The sequence below is a fragment of the Hyla sarda genome, chromosome 2, assembly GCF_029499605.1.
Source record: "Hyla sarda isolate aHylSar1 chromosome 2, aHylSar1.hap1, whole genome shotgun sequence".
Classification (NCBI taxonomy): Eukaryota; Metazoa; Chordata; class Amphibia; order Anura; family Hylidae; genus Hyla; species Hyla sarda.
Genome location: NC_079190.1, coordinates 63,721,518 through 63,736,425, shown reverse-complemented (window position 1 = coordinate 63,736,425; position 14,908 = coordinate 63,721,518). Strand labels below are relative to the sequence as shown.

Below are 14,908 nucleotides of genomic sequence, written 5' to 3'. Positions count from 1 at the left end.
TAGTGTTGTGTCTGTCGAAGCATGTGGGATGTTGAAAATAAAAAGATGGGGGCTTTTATTAGCCTTTTGTTTTTTTTTTTATCAAGAAAACCTCCTCTGCAATCCACCATTGCCTCCAGCCCTTCACACCAATTACCACCACTGCCTCCACACCAACTACCACCACTGCCACCAGCCCTTCACACCAACTACCACCCAGGAACCGGGACCACCCACTTCCACACCAACAACCTTCTTCCTATGGAACCTTCCCACCCACACGCACGCACATACCAGCTACCACAGCCATCCACACCATAGCTCCTTCTCCAACACCTTATTGATGCCCGACCATCAACCACTTCACACACACACACACACACACACACACACACACACACACACACGCCACAATTTCTCCAAACTAGCTTCAGGGTCTTCACAGGACTTGAACTCACAACCTCTCAGCTCCAAGGCAGCAGCTCTAACCACTAGACCATGAGAGCTTCATAGAAACTGGCAAGGATGACTGTGGTCTTGGCCTGTTTTGACAAAATAATTTTTTTCCCACCGGTTCATATACATTTGACTGGGACAGTACAGGCAAGCCGAGAGCTAGTTCGGACTTAGCTTCGAATCCCCCCTCTGTGCGGTTATGCTGGCAAGCCATGTGTAGCAGGGGTATAGCTCAGTGGTAGAGCATTTGACTGCAGATCAGGAGGTCCTTGGCTCAAATCCGAGTGCCCCCTAACACACATTTTTTTGCTTTACGACTTAACCATATCCCACATATGTAGTGGTGGTGGGGGGGAGGCGCCATAGGAAGAAGGTTGTTGGTGTGGAAGTGAGTGGTCCCGGGTCCTGGGTGGTAGTTGGGGAGAAGGAGTGGTGGTAGTTGGTGTGAAGGGCTGGAGGCAACGTTGAGGTACAAACAAGCCACATGTTGTGGGGCTAAAGCTCAGTGGTAGAGCATTTGACTGCATGTAAAGAGGTCCAAGTGCCCGTAACACACGTTTTTTTTCTTTACAAGCTTAACTGTATCCCACACATGTAGTTTATTGCAGAAAATTAAAAATGTTGAGGTACAGATGAGCTGCAGGTTGCGGGGGTATAGCTCAGTGGTAGAGCATTTGACTGCAGATCAAGAGGTCCTTGGTTCAAATCCGAGTGCCCCCTAACACACGCATGCTTTCTTTACAGCTTATCCACATCCTACATATGTCGTTTATAGCAGACCCCCACTAGCTTTGCACTGCAAGATTTTGGTCGCCTCATCCAGTTGATGAGCAGCCACCCTGGAGCGCAGAGGTTCAAGAGGTCCTTGATTCAAATACAAATGCCCGCTAATGCACAATTTTTTCTTGGTGGAGCATTGGGGTCAGACAGAAAAGAACCATAGAACTTCCTCTGTAGTATAAAGCAGCTGATAAGAGTAAAGAGCTTTAAATACAAGTCATTTACTAATCTGTATAACTTTTTGGCACCAGTTAATTAAAAAAAAAAAATTGACACACGAGTATCCCTTTAAGATCCACGAATGTAACTCTTTGATCTTTTTGTGGTTTGACAAAATTTACATCTAAGTTACATTTATAGATTGAACCCACCACCTTCACACTGTAAGGTGGCAAGGCTAACCACTTAGCATTCAGGGATCTTGACATAGGAAGTTGAGAGCTAGCTTCACCTTAGGTTGGAGTCCCCTCCCCCCCTCCCCTTCCTCTGTGCAGTTGCTCTGTGTGCCAAAACAGGCCAAGACCTTGGTCGCCGCATTTGCCTGACAAGCAGCTCCCACGGCCTAGTGGTTAGAGCAGCCGCCTTGTAGCGAAGAGGTTGTGAGTTCGAATCCTGTGAAGACCATGAAGATAAAAGCTGTTAAAAGAGATGGATCGTGAGAACCTCGGATGTCTGGTGGGCTTTTATATGCCTTTGTATTTTTATTTATTTTTTTTATATCAAGAAAATGGTCTCCCCCTCTGCAATCCACCACTGCCTCCAGCCCTTCACACCAACTACCACCACTGCCTCCAGCCCTTCACACCAACTACCACCACTCCTTCTCCCCAACTACCACCCAGGACCCCAACTACCACCCATGGATGGACTGAGGCGAGGTGGATGTCAAGGAGAGTGGAATGGAGAGCAATGGATCGGGGGACTGGAGCATGTCGCTGGATGGACTGAGGCGAGGAGGATGTCAAGGAGAGCAGTTGTCGAGGTAAGTGGTTAGAGGGCGTTGCGGAGGAAGGTGTAGTTGTGGGGCATCGTGGAAGGTGGTCCACTGCCTGGAATGGAGGATTCTAGGTTGTGGATCTGCCAAAAGTGGTGTTGTGTCTGTCAAAGCATGTGGCATGTTGAAAATAAAAAGAGGGGGGGCTTTTATATGCCTTTGTATTTTTATTTTTTTTTGTTATATCAAGAAAATGGTCTCCCCCTCTGCAATCCACCACTGCCTCCAGCCCTTCACACCAACTACCACCACTGCCTCCAGCCCTTCACACCAACTACCACCACTCCTTCTCCCCAACTACCACCCAGGACCCCAACTACCACCCATGGATGGACTGAGGAGAGGTGGATGTCAAGGAGAGTGGAATGGAGAGCAATGGATCGGGGGACTGGAGCATGTCGCTGGATGGACTGAGGCGAGGAGGATGTCAAGGAGAGCAGTTGTCGAGGTAAGTGGTTAGAGGGCGTTGCGGAGGAAGGTGTAGTTGTGGGGCATCGTGGAAGGTGGTCCACTGCCTGGAATGGAGGATTCTAGGTTGTGGATCTGCCAAAAGTGGTGTTGTGTCTGTCGAAGCATGTGACATGTTGAAAATAAAAAGATGGGGGCTTTTATATGCCTTTGTATTTTTATTTATTTTTTTTATATCAAGAAAATGGTCTCCCCCTCTGCAACCCACCACTGCCTCCAGCCCTTCACACCAACTACCACCACTGCCTCCAGCCCTTCACACCAACTACCACCACTCCTTCTCCCCAACTACCACCCAGGACCCGGGACCACTCACTTCCACACCAACAACCTTCTTCCTATGGAACCTTACCACCCACACCACCACCACTCATGGGATTGGAAGATATCGGTGCATGGATGGACTGAGGCGAGGAGGATGTCAAGGAGAGCAGTTGTCGAGGTAAGTGGTTAGAGGGCGTTGCGGAGGAAGGTGTAGTTGTGGGGCATCGTGGAAGGTGGTCCACTGCCTGGAATGGAGGATTCTAGGTTGTGGATCTGCCAAAAGTGGTGTTGTGTCTGTCAAAGCATGTGGCATGTTGAAAATAAAAAGATGGGGGCTTTTATATGCCTTTGTATTTTTATTTATTTTTTTTATATCAAGAAAATGGTCTCCCCCTCTGCAATCCACCACTGCCTCCAGCCCTTCACACCAACTACCACCACTGCCTCCAGCCCTTCACACCAACTACCACCACTCCTTCTCCCCAACTACCACCCAGGACCCCAACTACCACCCATGGATGGACTGAGGCGAGGTGGATGTCAAGGAGAGTGGAATGGAGAGCAATGGATCGGGGGACTGGAGCATGTCGCTGGATGGACTGAGGCGAGGAGGATGTCAAGGAGAGCAGTTGTTGAGGTAAGTGGTTAGAGGGCGTTGCGGAGGAAGGTGTAGTTGTGGGGCATCGTGGAAGGTGGTCCACTGCCTGGAATGGAGGATTCTAGGTTGTGGATCTGCCAAAAGTGGTGTTGTGTCTGTCGAAGCATGTGGCATGTTGAAAATAAAAAGAGGGGGGCTTTTATATGCCTTTGTATTTTTATTTATTTTTGTTATATCAAGAAAATGGTCTCCCCCTCTGCAATCCACCACTGCCTCCAGCCCTTCACACCAACTACCACCACTGCCTCCAGCCCTTCACACCAACTACCACCACTCCTTCTCCCCAACTACCACCCAGGACCCCAACTACCACCCATGGATGGACTGAGGCGAGGTGGATGTCAAGGAGAGTGGAATGGAGAGCAATGGATCGGGGGACTGGAGCATGTCACTGGATGGATCGAGGCGAGGATGATGTCATGGAGAGCAGTTGTCGAGGTAAGTGGTTAGAGGGCGTTGCAGAGGAAGGTGTAGTTGTGGGGCATCGTGGAAGGTGGTCCACTGCCTGGAATGGAGGATTCTAGGTTGTGGATCTGCCAAAAGTGGTGTGGTGTCTGTCGAAGCATGTGGCATAATGAAAATAAAAAGATGGGGGCTTTTATATGCCTTTGTATTTTTATTTATTTTTTTTATATCAAGAAAATGGTCACCCCCTCTGCAATCCACCACTGCCTCCAGCCCTTCACACCAACTACCACCACTGCCTCCAGCCCTTCACACCAACTACCACCACTCCTTCTCCCCAACTACCACCCAGGACCCGGGACCACTCACTTCCACACCAACAACCTTCTTCCTATGGAACCTTACCACCCACACCACCACCACTCATGGGATTGGAAGATATCGGTGCATGGATGGACTGAGGCGAGGAGGATGTCAAGGAGAGCAGTTGTCGAGGTAAGTGGTTAGAGGGCGTTGCGGAGGAAGGTGTAGTTGTGGGGCATCGTGGAAGGTGGTCCACTGCCTGGAATGGAGGATTCTAGGTTGTGGATCTGCCAAAAGTGGTGTTGTGTCTGTCGAAGCATGTGACATGTTGAAAATAAAAAGATGGGGGCTTTTATATGCCTTTGTATTTTAATTTATTTTTTTTATATCAAGAAAATGGTCTCCCCCTCTGCAATCCACCACTGCCTTCAGCCCTTCACACCAACTACCACCACTGCCTCCAGCCCTTCACACCAACTACCACCACTCCTTCTCCCCAACTACCACCCAGGACCCCAACTACCACCCATGGATGGACTGAGGCGAGGTGGATGTCAAGGAGAGTGGAATGGAGAGCAATGGATCGGGGTACTGGAGCATGTCGCTGGATGGACTGAGGCGAGGAGGATGTCAAGGAGAGCAGTTGTCGAGGTAAGTGGTTAGAGGGCGTTGCGGAGGAAGGTGTAGTTGTGGGGCATCGTGGAAGGTGGTCCACTGCCTGGAATGGAGGATTCTAGGTTGTGGATCTGCCAAAAGTGGTGTTGTGTCTGTCAAAGCATGTGGCATGTTGAAAATAAAAAGATGGGGGCTTTTATATGCCTTTGTATTTTTTTTTTTTATATCAAGAAAATGGTCTCCCCCTCTGCAATCCACCACTGCCTCCAGCCCTTCACACCAACTACCACCACTGCCTCCAGCCCTTCACAACAACTACCACCACTCCTTCTCCCCAACTACCACCCAGGACCCCAACTACCACCCATGGATGGACTGAGGCGAGGTGGATGTCAAGGAGAATGGAATGGAGAGCAATGGATCGGGGGACTGGAGCATGTCGCTGGATGGACTGAGGCGGGGAGGATGTCAAGGAGAGCAGTTGTCGAGGTAAGTGGTTAGAGGGCGTTGCGGAGGAAGGTGTAGTTGTGGGGCATCGTGGAAGGTGGTCCACTGCCTGGAATGGAGGATTCTAGGTTGTGGATCTGCCAAAAGTGGTGTTGTGTTTGTCGAAGCATGTGGCATGTTGAAAATAAAAAGAGGGGGGCTTTTATATGCCTTTGTATTTTTTTTTTTTTTTTTATATAAAATGGTCTCCCCCTCTGCAATCCACCACTGCCTCCAGCCCTTCACACCAACTACCACCACTGCCTCCAGCCCTTCACACCAACTACCACTACTCCTTCTCCCCAACTACCACCCAGGACCCCAACTACCACCCATGGATGGACTGAGGCGAGGTGGATGTCAAGGAGAATGGAATGGAGAGCAATGGATCGGGGGACTGGAGCATGTCGCTGGATGGACTGAGGCGAGGAGGATGTCAAGGAGAGCAGTTGTCGAGGTAAGTGGTTAGAGGGCGTTGCGGAGGAAGGTGTAGTTGTGGGGCATCGTGGAAGGTGGTCCACTGCCTCGAATGGAGGATTCTAGGTTGTGGATCTGCCAAAAGTGGTGTTGTGTCTGTTGAAGCATGTGGCATGTTGAAAATAAAAAGAGGGGGGCTTTTATATACCTTTGTATATATTTTTTTTTTATATCAAGAAAATGGTCTCCCCCTCTGCAATCCACCACTGCCTCCAGCCCTTCACACCAACTACCACCACTGCCTCCAGCCCTTCACACCAACTACCACCACTCCTTCTCCCCAACTACCACCCAGGACCCGGGACCACTCACTTCCACACCAACAACCTTCTTCCTATGGAACCTTACCCCCCACACCACCACCACTCATGGGATTGGAAGATATCGGTGCATGGATGGACTGAGGCGAGGTGGATGTCAGGGAGAGCGGAATGGAGAGCAATGTCCCTGAAGACCCTGGAGCATGTCGCTGGATGGACTGAGGCGAGGAGGATGTCAATGAGAGCAGTGGTCGAGGTAAGTGGTTAGAGGGCGTTGCGGAGGAAGGTGTAGTTGTGGGGCATCGTGGAAGGTGGTCCACTGCCTGGAATGGAGGATTCTAGGTTGTGGATCTGCCAAAAGTGGTGTTGTGTCTGTCAAAGCATGTGGCATGTTGAAAATAAAAAGATGGGGGCTTTTATATGCCTTTGTATTTTTATTTATTTTTTTTATATCAAGAAAATGGTCTCCCCCTCTGCAATCCACCACTGCCTCCAGCCCTTCACACCAACTACCACCACTGCCTCCAGCCCTTCACACCAACTACCACCACTCCTTCTCCCCAACTACCACCCAGGACCCGGGACCACTCACTTCCACACCAACAACCTTCTTCCTATGGAACCTTACCACCCACACCACCACCACTCATGGGATTGGAAGATATCGGTGCATGGATGGACTGAGGCGAGGAGGATGTCAAGGAGAGCAGTTGTCGAGGTAAGTGGTTAGAGGGCGTTGCGGAGGAAGGTGTAGTTGTGGGGCATCGTGGAAGGTGGTCCACTGCCTGGAATGGAGGATTCTAGGTTGTGGATCTGCCAAAAGTGGTGTTGTGTCTGTCAAAGCATGTGGCATGTTGAAAATAAAAAGATGGGGGCTTTTATATGCCTTTGTATTTTTATTTATTTTTTTTATATCAAGAAAATGGTCTCCCCCTCTGCAATCCACCACTGCCTCCAGCCCTTCACACCAACTACCACCACTGCCTCCAGCCCTTCACACCAACTACCACCACTCCTTCTCCCCAACTACCACCCAGGACCCCAACTACCACCCATGGATGGACTGAGGCGAGGTGGATGTCAAGGAGAGTGGAATGGAGAGCAATGGATCGGGGGACTGGAGCATGTCGCTGGATGGACTGAGGCGAGGAGGATGTCAAGGAGAGCAGTTGTCGAGGTAAGTGGTTAGAGGGCGTTGCGGAGGAAGGTGTAGTTGTGGGGCATCGTGGAAGGTGGTCCACTGCCTGGAATGGAGGATTCTAGGTTGTGGATCTGCCAAAAGTGGTGTTGTGTCTGTCGAAGCATGTGGCATGTTGAAAATAAAAAGAGGGGGGCTTTTATATGCCTTTGTATTTTTTTTTTTTTTTGTTATATCAAGAAAATGGTCTCCCCCTCTGCAATCCACCACTGCCTCCAGCCCTTCACACCAACTACCACCACTGCCTCCAGCCCTTCACACCAACTACCACCACTCCTTCTCCCAACTACCACCCAGGACCCCAACTACCACCCATGGATGGACTGAGGCGAGGTGGATGTCAAGGAGAGTGGAATGGAGAGCAATGGATCGGGGGACTGGAGCATGTCGCTGGATGGACTGAGGCGAGGAGGATGTCAAGGAGAGCAGTTGTTGAGGTAAGTGGTTAGAGGGCGTTGCGGAGGAAGGTGTAGTTATGGGGCATCGTGGAAGGTGGTCCACTGCCTGGAATGGAGGATTCTAGGTTGTGGATCTGCCAAAAGTGGTGTTGTGTCTGTCGAAGCATGTGGCATGTTGAAAATAAAAAGAGGGGGGCTTTTATATGCCTTTGTATTTTTATTTATTTTTGTTATATCAAGAAAATGGTCTCCCCCTCTGCAATCCACCACTGCCTCCAGCCCTTCACACCAACTACCACCACTGCCTCCAGCCCTTCACACCAACTACCACCACTCCTTCTCCCCAACTACCACCCAGGACCCCAACTACCACCCATGGATGGACTGAGGCGAGGTGGATGTCAAGGAGAGTGGAATGGAGAGCAATGGATCGGGGGACTGGAGCATGTCGCTGGATGGACTGAGGCGAGGAGGATGTCAAGGAGAGCAGTTGTCGAGGTAAGTGGTTAGAGGGCGTTGCGGAGGAAGGTGTAGTTGTGGGGCATCGTGGAAGGTGGTCCACTGCCTGGAATGGAGGATTCTAGGTTGTGGATCTGCCAAAAGTGGTGTTGTGTCTGTCAAAGCATGTGACATGTTGAAAATAAAAAGATGGGGGCTTTTATATGCCTTTGTATTTTTTTTTTTTATATCAAGAAAATGGTCTCCCCCTCTGCAATCCACCACTGCCTCCAGCCCTTCACACCAACTACCACCACTGCCTCCAGCCCTTCACACCAACTACCACCACTCCTTCTCCCCAACTACCACCCAGGACCCCAACTACCACCCATGGATGGACTGAGGCGAGGTGGATGTCAAGGAGAATGGAATGGAGAGCAATGGATCGGGGGACTGGAGCATGTCGCTGGATGGACTGAGGCGAGGAGGATGTCAAGGAGAGCAGTTGTCGAGGTAAGTGGTTAGAGGGCGTTGCGGAGGAAGGTGTAGTTGTGGGGCATCGTGGAAGGTGGTCCACTGCCTGGAATGGAGGATTCTAGGTTGTGGATCTGCCAAAAGTGGTGTTGTGTCTGTCGAAGCATGTGGCATGTTGAAAATAAAAAGAGGGGGGCTTTTATATGCCTTTGTATTTTTTTTTTTTTTTTTATATCAAGAAAATGGTCTCCCCCTCTGCAATCCACCACTGCCTCCAGCCCTTCACACCAACTACCACCACTGCCTCCAGCCCTTCACACCAACTACCACTACTCCTTCTCCCCAACTACCACCCAGGACCCCAACTACCACCCATGGATGGACTGAGGCGAGGTGGATGTCAAGGAGAATGGAATGGAGAGCAATGGATCGGGGGACTGGAGCATGTCGCTGGATGGACTGAGGCGAGGAGGATGTCAAGGAGAGCAGTTGTCGAGGTAAGTGGTTAGAGGGCGTTGCGGAGGAAGGTGTAGTTGTGGGGCATCGTGGAAGGTGGTCCACTGCCTGGAATGGAGGATTCTAGGTTGTGGATCTGCCAAAAGTGGTGTTGTGTCTGTTGAAGCATGTGGCATGTTGAAAATAAAAAGAGGGGGGCTTTTATATGTCTTTGTATTTATTTATTTTTTATATCAAGAAAATGGTCTCCCCCTCTGCAATCCACCACTGCCTCCAGCCCTTCACACCAACTACCACCACTGCCTCCAGCCCTTCACACCAACTATCACCACTCCTCCCCAACTACCACCCAGGACCCGGGACCACTCACTTCCACACCAACAACCTTCTTCCTATGGAACCTTACCACCCACACCACCACCACTCATGGGATTGGAAGATATCGGTGCATGGATGGACTGAGGCGAGGTGGATGTCAGGGAGAGCGGAATGGAGAGCAATGTCCCTGAAGACCCTGGAGCATGTCGCTGGATGGACTGAGGCGAGGAGGATGTCAATGAGAGCAGTTGTCGAGGTAAGTGGTTAGAGGGCGTTGCGGAGGAAGGTGTAGTTGTGGGGCATCGTGGAAGGTGGTCCACTGCCTGGAATGGAGGATTCTAGGTTGTGGATCTGCCAAAAGTGGTGTTGTGTCTGTCAAAGCATGTGGCATGTTGAAAATAAAAAGATGGGGGCTTTTATATGCCTTTGTATTTTTATTTATTTTTTTTATATCAAGAAAATGGTCTCCCCCTCTGCAATCCACCACTGCCTCCAGCCCTTCACACCAACTACCACCACTGCCTCCAGCCCTTCACACCAACTACCACCACTCCTTCTCCCCAACTACCACCCAGGACCCGGGACCACTCACTTCCACACCAACAACCTTCTTCCTATGGAACCTTACCACCCACACCACCACCACTCATGGGATTGGAAGATATCGGTGCATGGATGGACTGAGGCGAGGAGGATGTCAAGGAGAGCAGTTGTCGAGGTAAGTGGTTAGAGGGCGTTGCGGAGGAAGGTGTAGTTGTGGGGCATCGTGGAAGGTGGTCCACTGCCTGGAATGGAGGCTTCTAGGTTGTGGATCTGCCAAAAGTGGTGTTGTGTCTGTCAAAGCATGTGGCATGTTGAAAATAAAAAGATGGGGGCTTTTATATGCCTTTGTATTTTTATTTATTTTTTTTATATCAAGAAAATGGTCTCCCCCTCTGCAATCCACCACTGCCTCCAGCCCTTCACACCAACTACCACCACTGCCTCCAGCCCTTCACACCAACTACCACCACTCCTTCTCCCCAACTACCACCCAGGACCCCAACTACCACCCATGGATGGACTGAGGCGAGGTGGATGTCAAGGAGAGTGGAATGGAGAGCAATGGATCGGGGGGACTGGAGCATGTCGCTGGATGGACTGAGGCGAGGAGGATGTCAAGGAGAGCAGTTGTCGAGGTAAGTGGTTAGAGGGTGTTGCGGAGGAAGGTGTAGTTTTGGGGCATCGTGGAAGGTGGTCCACTGCCTGGAATGGAGGATTCTATGTTGTGGATCTGCCAAAAGTGGTGTTGTGTCTGTCAAAGCATGTGGCATGTTGAAAATAAAAAGATGGGGGCTTTTATATGCCTTTGTATTTTTTTTTTTTTTTATATCAAGAAAATGGTCTCCCCCTCTGCAATCCACCACTGCCTCCAGCCCTTCACACCAACTACCACCACTGCCTCCAGCCCTTCACACCAACTACCACCACTCCTTCTCCCCAACTACCACCCAGGACCCCAACTACCACCCATGGATGGACTGAGGCGAGGTGGATGTCAAGGAGAGTGGAATGGAGAGCAATGGATCGGGGGACTGGAGCATGTCGCTGGATGGACTGAGGCGAGGATGATGTCATGGAGAGCAGTTGTCGAGGTAAGTGGTTAGAGGGCGTTGCAGAGGAAGGTGTAGTTGTGGGGCATCGTGGAAGGTGGTCCACTGCCTGGAATGGAGGATTCTAGGTTGTGTATCTGCCAAAAGTTGTGTGGTGTCTGTCGAAGCATGTGGCATAATGAAAATAAAAAGATGGGGGCTTTTATATGCCTTTGTATTTTTATTTATTTTTTTTATATCAAGAAAATGGTCACCCCCTCTGCAATCCACCACTGCCTCCAGCCCTTCGCACCAACTACCACCACTGCCTCCAGCCCTTCACACCAACTACCACCACTCCTTCTCCCCAACTACCACCCAGGACCCGGGACCACTCACTTCCACACCAACAACCTTCTTCCTATGGAACCTTACCACCCACACCACCACCACTCATGGGATTGGAAGATATCGGTGCATGGATGGACTGAGGCGAGGAGGATGTCAAGGAGAGCAGTTGTCGAGGTAAGTGGTTAGAGGGCGTTGCGGAGGAAGGTGTAGTTGTGGGGCATCGTGGAAGGTGGTCCACTGCCTGGAATGGAGGATTCTAGGTTGTGGATCTGCCAAAAGTGGTGTTGTGTCTGTCGAAGCATGTGACATGTTGAAAATAAAAAGATGGGGGCTTTTATATGCCTTTGTATTTTTATTTATTTTTTTTATATCAAGAAAATGGTCTCCCCCTCTGCAATCCACCACTGCCTCCAGCCCTTCACACCAACTACCACCACTGCCTCCAGCCCTTCACACCAACTACCACCACTCCTTCTCCCCAACTACCACCCAGGACCCCAACTACCACCCATGGATGGACTGAGGCGAGGTGGATGTCAAGGAGAGTGGAATGGAGAGCAATGGATCGGGGGACTGGAGCATGTCGCTGGATGGACTGAGGCGAGGAGGATGTCAAGGAGAGCAGTTGTCGAGGTAAGTGGTTAGAGGGCGTTGCGGAGGAAGGTGTAGTTGTGGGGCATCGTGGAAGGTGGTCCACTGCCTGGAATGGAGGATTCTAGGTTGTGGATCTGCCAAAAGTGGTGTTGTGTCTGTCGAAGCATGTGGCATGTTGAAAATAAAAAGAGGGGGGCTTTTATATGCCTTTGTATTTTTTTTTTTTTTATATCAAGAAAATGGTCTCCCCCTCTGCAATCCACCACTGCCTCCAGCCCTTCACACCAACTACCACCACTGCCTCCAGCCCTTCACACCAACTACCACCACTCCTTCTCCCCAACTACCACCCAGGACCCCAACTACCACCCATGGATGGACTGAGGCGAGGTGGATGTCAAGGAGAGTGGAATGGAGAGCAATGGATCGGGGGACTGGAGCATGTCGCTGGATGGACTGAGGCGAGGAGGATGTCAAGGAGAGCAGTTGTTGAGGTAAGTGGTTAGAGGGCGTTGCGGAGGAAGGTGTAGTTGTGGGGCATCGTGGAAGGTGGTCCACTGCCTGGAATGGAGGATTCTAGGTTGTGGATCTGCCAAAAGTGGTGTTGTGTCTGTCGAAGCATGTGGCATGTTGAAAATAAAAAGAGGGGGGCTTTTATATGCCTTTGTATTTTTATTTATTTTTGTTATATCAAGAAAATGGTCTCCCCCTCTGCAATCCACCACTGCCTCCAGCCCTTCACACCAACTACCACCACTGCCTCCAGCCCTTCACACCAACTACCACCACTCCTTCTCCCCAACTACCACCCAGGACCCCAACTACCACCCATGGATGGACTGAGGCGAGGTGGATGTCAAGGAGAGTGGAATGGAGAGCAATGGATCGGGGGACTGGAGCATGTCGCTGGATGGACTGAGGCGAGGAGGATGTCAAGGAGAGCAGTTGTCGAGGTAAGTGGTTAGAGAGCGTTGCGGAGAAAGGTGTAGTTGTGGGGCATCGTGGAAGGTGGTCCACTGCCTGGAATGGAGGATTCTAGGTTGTGGATCTGCCAAAAGTGGTGTTGTGTCTGTCAAAGCATGTGGCATGTTGAAAATAAAAAGATGGGGGCTTTTATATGCCTTTGTATTTTTTTTTTTTTATATCAAGAAAATGGTCTCCCCCTCTGCAATCCACCACTGCCTCCAGCCCTTCACACCAACTACCACCACTGCCTCCAGCCCTTCACACCAACTACCACCACTCCTTCTCCCAAACTACCACCCAGGACCCCAACTACCACCCATGGATGGACTGAGGCGAGGTGGATGTCAAGGAGAATGGAATGGAGAGCAATGGATCGGGGGACTGGAGCATGTCGCTGGATGGACTGAGGCGAGGAGGATGTCAAGGAGAGCAGTTGTCGAGGTAAGTGGTTAGAGGGCGTTGCGGAGGAAGGTGTAGTTGTGGGGCATCGTGGAAGGTGGTCCACTGCCTGGAATGGAGGATTCTAGGTTGTGGATCTGCCAAAAGTGGTGTTGTGTCTGTCGAAGCATGTGGCATGTTGAAAATAAAAAGAGGGGGGCTTTTATATGCCTTTGTATTTTTTTTTTTTTTTTTTATATCAAGAAAATGGTCTCCCCCTCTGCAATCCACCACTGCCTCCAGCCCTTCACACCAACTACCACCACTGCCTCCAGCCCTTCACACCAACTACCACTACTCCTTCTCCCCAACTACCACCCAGGACCCCAACTACCACCCATGGATGGACTGAGGCGAGGTGGATGTCAAGGAGAATGGAATGGAGAGGAATGGATCGGGGGACTGGAGCATGTCGCTGGATGGACTGAGGCGAGGAGGATGTCAAGGAGAGCAGTTGTCGAGGTAAGTGGTTAGAGGGCGTTGCGGAGAAAGGTGTAGTTGTGGGGCATCGTGGAAGGTGGTCCACTGCCTGGAATGGAGGATTCTAGGTTGTGGATCTGCCAAAAGTGGTGTTGTGTCTGTTGAAGCATGTGGCATGTTGAAAATAAAAAGAGGGGGGCTTTTATATGCCTTTGTATTTTTTTTTTTATATCAAGAAAATGGTCTCCCCCTCTGCAATCCACCACTGCCTCCAGCCCTTCACACCAACTACCACCACTGCCTCCAGCCCTTCACACCAACTACCACCACTCCTTCTCCCCAACTACCACCCAGGACCCGGGACCACTCACTTCCACACCAACAACCTTCTTCCTATGGAACCTTACCACCCACACCACCACCACTCATGGGATTGGAAGATATCGGTGCATGGATGGACTGAGGCGAGGTGGATGTCAGGGAGAGCGGAATGGAGAGCAATGTCCCTGAAGACCCTGGAGCATGTCGCTGGATGGACTGAGGCGAGGAGGATGTCAATGAGAGCAGTTGTCGAGGTAAGTGGTTAGAGGGCGTTGCGGAGGAAGGTGTAGTTGTGGGGCATCGTGGAAGGTGGTCCACTGCCTGGAATGGAGGATTCTAGGTTGTGGATCTGCCAAAAGTGGTGTTGTGTCTGTCAAAGCATGTGGCATGTTGAAAATAAAAAGATGGGGGCTTTTATATGCCTTTGTATTTTTATTTATTTTTTTTATATCAAGAAAATGGTCTCCCCCTCTGCAATCCACCACTGCCTCCAGCCCTTCACACCAACTACCACCACTGCCTCCAGCCCTTCACACCAACTACCACCACTCCTTCTCCCCAACTACCACCCAGGACCCGGGACCACTCACTTCCACACCAACAACCTTCTTCCTATGGAACCTTACCACCCACACCACCACCACTCATGGGATTGGAAGATATCGGTGCATGGATGGACTGAGGCGAGGAGGATGTCAAGGAGAGCAGTTGTCGAGGTAAGTGGTTAGAGGGCGTTGCGGAGGAAGGTGTAGTTGTGGGGCATCGTGGAAGGTGGTCCACTGCCTGGAATGAAGGATTCTAGGTTGTGGATCTGCCAAAA

The 14,908-nt window shown here is 50.7% G+C and overlaps 1 non-coding gene across 1 annotated transcript; it reads left to right on the top strand.

Moving 5' to 3' along the window:
* Positions 1–1,083: 1,083 nt before the first annotated feature.
* TRNAC-GCA (transfer RNA cysteine (anticodon GCA)) lies at positions 1,084–1,155 on the top strand. Its single transcript has one exon. It is a non-coding gene; the product is annotated as a tRNA-Cys (tRNA).
* The last annotated feature ends 13,753 nt before the right edge of the window (positions 1,156–14,908 follow it).